Below are 5417 nucleotides of genomic sequence, written 5' to 3' on the forward strand. Positions count from 1 at the left end.
TCTTTGCTTTTCTGTGTGTATGTCCACCAATGTGCATGCATGTGCATATGTACTTGCATGTAGAAGCAAGAGTATATCCACAGGTATTGTCTCTCAGGTGCCTAGCCTGGAACTCTCTTTGTGGGCTAGGATCACTTGCCACAGAGCCCCAGGGATCCACCTGTCTCTGTGTCCCCAGCACTGGGGTTAGAAGCATGGGAAATGCCTGGCTTTTTCATTTTGCATGGGTTCTGGGAATGGACTCAGTGCACTGAGTTGCTTCCTCAGCATCCCAGCACTAGAGACGGGTTTCTTGAACTTCTTCTTCTGTCTCCTCTTTCAGAGCAGTAATTTGCGTAGTCCGAGGCTTGTGCTTGCTGGAGTGGCGGCCCTGGAAGAACCTCATCTTTTCTGAGGAGCTAATGGCCTGCTGGAAGATACTCTTCTCGCTCAGAAGAGCCTGAAGGGAGTCGTACTGCCAGACATTGCTCTCTTCTAAGACCAAAAATCGCTGACAATCCAACATTGCTTCTATCCTGCGTTCACAGAGGATGACTGTGCAACCAGCGAAGGCTTGTTTTAGAACCCGTGGAATTACTTGGTATGTTATGGGGTCTAGATGGGCACTGGGCTCATCAAGCAGTATGATCTTGGCCTTACTGAGAACAGATCGGGCCAAGCACATTAATTGCTTATGGCCATGGCTTAGCACATAATCCCCATCCACAAGGGTAAAGTTGAGTTGTCCAGGAAACTGCTCTATTACAGACTTGAGTCCAACCTCATCTGAAACTTTCCATATTTCTTCATCTTTCCATTTTCCATTGGGATCCAGGTTTTGTCTGAATGTTCCAGAAAAGATAAATACTTTCTGTGTTATCACTCCGAAAGCTTTCCTCCATTCTTGTAAGGTCACTGAATTCCATGAGACACCATCGATCTCTATATCAGCTTTAATGTTCAACATTCTTAGAAATGCTGAAAGCAAAGTACTTTTTCCTGATCCAGTTCTTCCTAAGAGCCCCACCCTCTGTCCAGGACTTATTGAAAAAGAAATGTTCTCTAATACGGCATTTCCATCGTCCATGTATTTCACAGTAAGGTCTTTGACAACCATTTCGCCTCCAGAGGGCCAGATATCGCTTTTCTTCACATGCTCATTCTTAATGACTAATACGTCAGATGATCCTTCTCTAGGTAGTTCTTTCATTATCTGTGTATACATACTTTCTTCTGTTTGTATATCAATAAACTTAAAGACTCTGTTCACAGATCGCATCTTGCTAAAGAAATCCTTGCACGCTGACCTCCACTCAGTGTGACTCCACCTTCTCCAAGAACTGTGTTGTCTTGTTCTGCAAACTTGGTGATGTCCTGCTGTAGTTGGCAAGCTTTGACAATGCTCTTATATCTGTACTCATCATAGGAAACACCAAAGATGATATTTTCTTTGATAGTACCCGGCATAATCCAAGAAAATTGAGAGCAGAATGAAACTCTTCCACTGTGCTTAATAATTCCCTCTGAAGCTTCCAGTTCTCCCAAAATCAACATCAGGAGTGATGTCTTTCCTGATCCAGTAGATCCAGTAATAGCCAACATCTTTCCTTTCTCTATATTCAAACTGATGTTTTTCAGCACAGTGTTTCCCACAAGGCAAAGATGACTGAAACTGACATTGTTCTCGTCATTGGAATGTTTTCTATCACCATTGCTTTGTTGTACTTTCTCTAGTAACTCCCCAAATCCCTCCTCCCAATATGCTGTTACATTCTCCATAACTATGCCTGTGGTCATTAAGTTATACTCCAGTACTTTATACTCTTGTTTCTGCAGGAAATCCTGCCCAGGGATCAGGTAACTTCCTGGTCTCGCATGTGATTTTTTAAGCAAACCATTTTCTGGAGAATATTTTTAAAGCTACTTCCCTCTTTGGAAGATTTTGGTTACACTTCCCTAATGGTGTGTGCTAGTTTGGTGATGAAGTGGAATGAAATCATAAAGTAGGAATTCCTCTACTCCATTTGAGTAGTTAGATTGGATTCATGCATGCACATATTGCTACCAAATTATAAAGCCAAAAGGCAATCTAATCATTACTTATATCTATAGGCATGCATTAAATGATATGCAAGTGAAATAATTCATCAGAAAGAGAGTGATGCTGTTTCCTTTAGGAATTTTGTGTATTGTGTATACCCCCTCAATCTTTGAGTCTCTCCCTCCCTCAACATGGGACTGTGTCATTTGGAAGAAATAATTGTATAACACATGAGCTTCACTTTAATACAATTAGAACATTCTTGTTTAATGTCTTAAAATGTAGCTTTTCCTTTTCACATCTCAAATCATTACCCTACTCAGGTTTAAGTAAATGATACCATATGAATTTTGGCATTGCTTACCAGTTCTTTACAATCCCCACTAAATCACTTTTTTCTCTTTTTTTTTTCAATTTTTAATTAGACATTTTCTTCCTTTACATTTCAAATGCTATCTTGAAAGTCCCCTATACCCTTCCCAGACTTTACTCCCCTACCCACCCACTCCCACTTCTTGGCCCTGATGTTCCCCTGTACTGGTGCATATAAAGTTTGCAAGACCAAGAGGCCTCTCTTCCAAATGGTGACCAACTAGGCCATCTTCTGTTACATATGCAGCTAGAGACATGAGCTCTGGGGGTACTGGTTAGTTCATATTGTTGTTCCACCTAGAGGGCTGCAGACCCCTTCAGCTCCTTCGGTACTTTCTCTAGCTCCTCCATTGGAGGCCCTGTGTTCCGTCCAGTAGATGACTGTAAGCATCCATTCACTTCTGTGTTTGCCAGGCACTGGCATAGCCTCACAGGAAACAGCTACATCAGGCTCCTTTCAGCAAAATCTTGCTGGTATATGCAATAGTGTCTGTGTTTGGAGTCTGATTATGGGATGGATCCCCGTTTGGTACAGTCTCTGGATCCTTTTGTCTCAACTCCAAAATTTGTCTCTGTAACTCCTTCCATGGGTATTTTGTTCCCCATTCTAAGGAGGAGGAACTATCCACACTTTGGTCTTCTTCTTGAGTCAATGTGGTAAATTTACACAATGGAGTACTACTCAGCTATTAAAAACATTGAGTTTATGAAATTCTTAGGCAAATGGATGGATCTGGAGGGTATCATCCTGAGTTAGGTAACCCAATCACAAAAGAATTCACGTGATATGCACTCACTGATAAGTGGATATTAGCCTAGAAACTTAGAATAACCAAGATACAATTTGCAAAACACATGAAACTCAATCATTTCATTAAAGGTTTACATGTCTATCTTCTATCTCACAAACCGTTTATTATGAAGCTCAAAATGACCCTGAGCTGGGCATGGTGGCACATGCCTTTAATCCCAGCATTTGGAAGGCAGAGGCAGGCAAATTTCTAAGTTCAAGGCCAGCCTAGTCAACAGAGTGAGTTCCAGGACAGCCAGGGCTATACAGAGAAATTCTGTCTCGAAAAACCAAAAAAAACAAAACAGAAATGTAAGAATAATACAAAAAAAAAAAAAAAAAAAAAAAAAAAAAATGACCCTGATAACTCTGAGAGATTCCAAAACTGGGAGCTCTCATTTTAACTATGTTTAGAAATGTAGCAAAAGAAAGAATGAAAAAAAATGTATTTAATTACATGGATTTATAATCAATCACCGTGAAGAATAGTCTTATCTTCAGAGAAGGGCAGTTAACTGTGGAGCATTTGGTCAGTGTGACCTTAGGGCTCTAGTTTAGATAAACAGTTAGGTATATGCAGAAATGTGTCCTTGTATAGATTAATTGTTATAAATCTGTTATAATAATATGATAATTTTGGAAACAAAATACTACCAGTAGATTAAAAACATTACTCAGGAGCTCTAGATTCCAATTTATCTTTAGTGTTCTGTAAAGAAGGAATTAGAGTGCTGACATGATTATTGATCATTACTATCCTTCAATCTTAAAATAAATTCATGAGTCTGCCATGTTGTGAAGGAAAACTATGATCTTCTGGTCCCCTGCATCATGATATGGTTAAACAATGTAAATGGCACATGTCACAAGTCCCTGTTTTATGTGATGCTGAAGCTCCAATTTAGGGAATTATGAATGCAAGATGACCTCTGTGCAAACTGAGAAATAGTTCAACCAAGTAAGCATATTCAAAGAAGAGCATTGCTTTTTACCTTACTGTATCGTGATGTATTTTTATACAAATACAAACTTGTACTAAAATCTGATCAAATAAATTTTAAATAGCTAACTTTTGTTGTGTCAATGACAGCCTGTTTAACATCAAAGTTATCTCATAAATTCTCAAAAAGGTTGATCCAGGCAGCAAGGCTGCCCTCTAGATACTAGTTTTGTATGAATATGAGAATAGTTGCAGCATATGTCAAAATCATCCAGACCTGCCCTGGGGTGAAGCCGTCTCAATTATTGCACTCAGTTCAGCCTCAGGAGATCCAGAAACTGCTAAGCAGCACAAAATAGGAGTCATCTGTTCCTGTAAGTCTTACCTAATTTTGGATGTAAATCTTCTTTAGCTGGAAAATTCAATTTATAGATTACTGGTGTGTGGCCCTTGCAGTGTTCAGCTCATTGCCTGATGTTTATGCCAAGTGAAAATGGTTAAGTGATTTTACCAGATAGCATGCTTGCTTTATACCATGATTGTTTCTAATGTGTCTTATGTTTTTAAATGTCAGTACATATGTAACTCAAGGATAGTGTTTACCTAGCATGACCTTGCTTCTGGTTCAATGTCTAATACCACAGAAATAGAATAAAAGCAAATATAAAAGGACAATATTCATACGTAATGGATATTCCTAGTTGTCAACTTGACCATATCTGGAATGAACTACAATCCAGAATTGGGGGTCTCACCTATTATCCAGATCTCAAGGCTGGAAGACACAAGTTTTTGATCTGGATCTTGGCATGGAGATCTTGAGGCATAATGGGTATGAAAAGGTTAGGCCCAGGCAACGAAGTACATGCTTTTAATCCCAAGAGATTAAGGCAAGAAAATCTCTAAATTCAAGGTCTGTCTGGGACAAAACAAGTCCCAGATCCAGGCGTGGTTGTACATACCTTTAATCTGGGCCACACCTGCATGAGGCCTGCATAAAGACATTGGAAGAAGGAAGATTTGCTCTTCTTCCCCACTTGGATTTACTTGCTAGCACATCTGTTAGAATCTACTTCTACAGAAGACCAGTTTAAACAACTAGCCTTGCGGGACGGAGTAACTACTAACTGGACTTCCCATTCACAGTTGACCATTGTTGGGGAGTTGGACTAGAGACTGTAAATAATCATAATAAATTTCCTCAATACATTCTCTCCATAAATTTTGTGACTAAACAAGCCTCTTCCTGTCAGGAAAGCACCGGGGTAGCTAGGGCCCAGGGTCGGCTGACACTC

The 5417-nt window shown here is 39.8% G+C and overlaps 1 pseudogene; it reads right to left on the reverse strand.

Moving 5' to 3' along the window:
* Nucleotides 1–277: 277 nt before the first annotated feature.
* LOC110285827 overlaps nt 278–5417 on the reverse strand; it is an 8213-nt pseudogene continuing 3073 nt past the window's right edge.

The sequence above is a fragment of the Mus caroli genome, chromosome 1, assembly GCF_900094665.2.
Source record: "Mus caroli chromosome 1, CAROLI_EIJ_v1.1, whole genome shotgun sequence".
Taxonomy (NCBI): domain Eukaryota; kingdom Metazoa; phylum Chordata; class Mammalia; order Rodentia; family Muridae; genus Mus; species Mus caroli.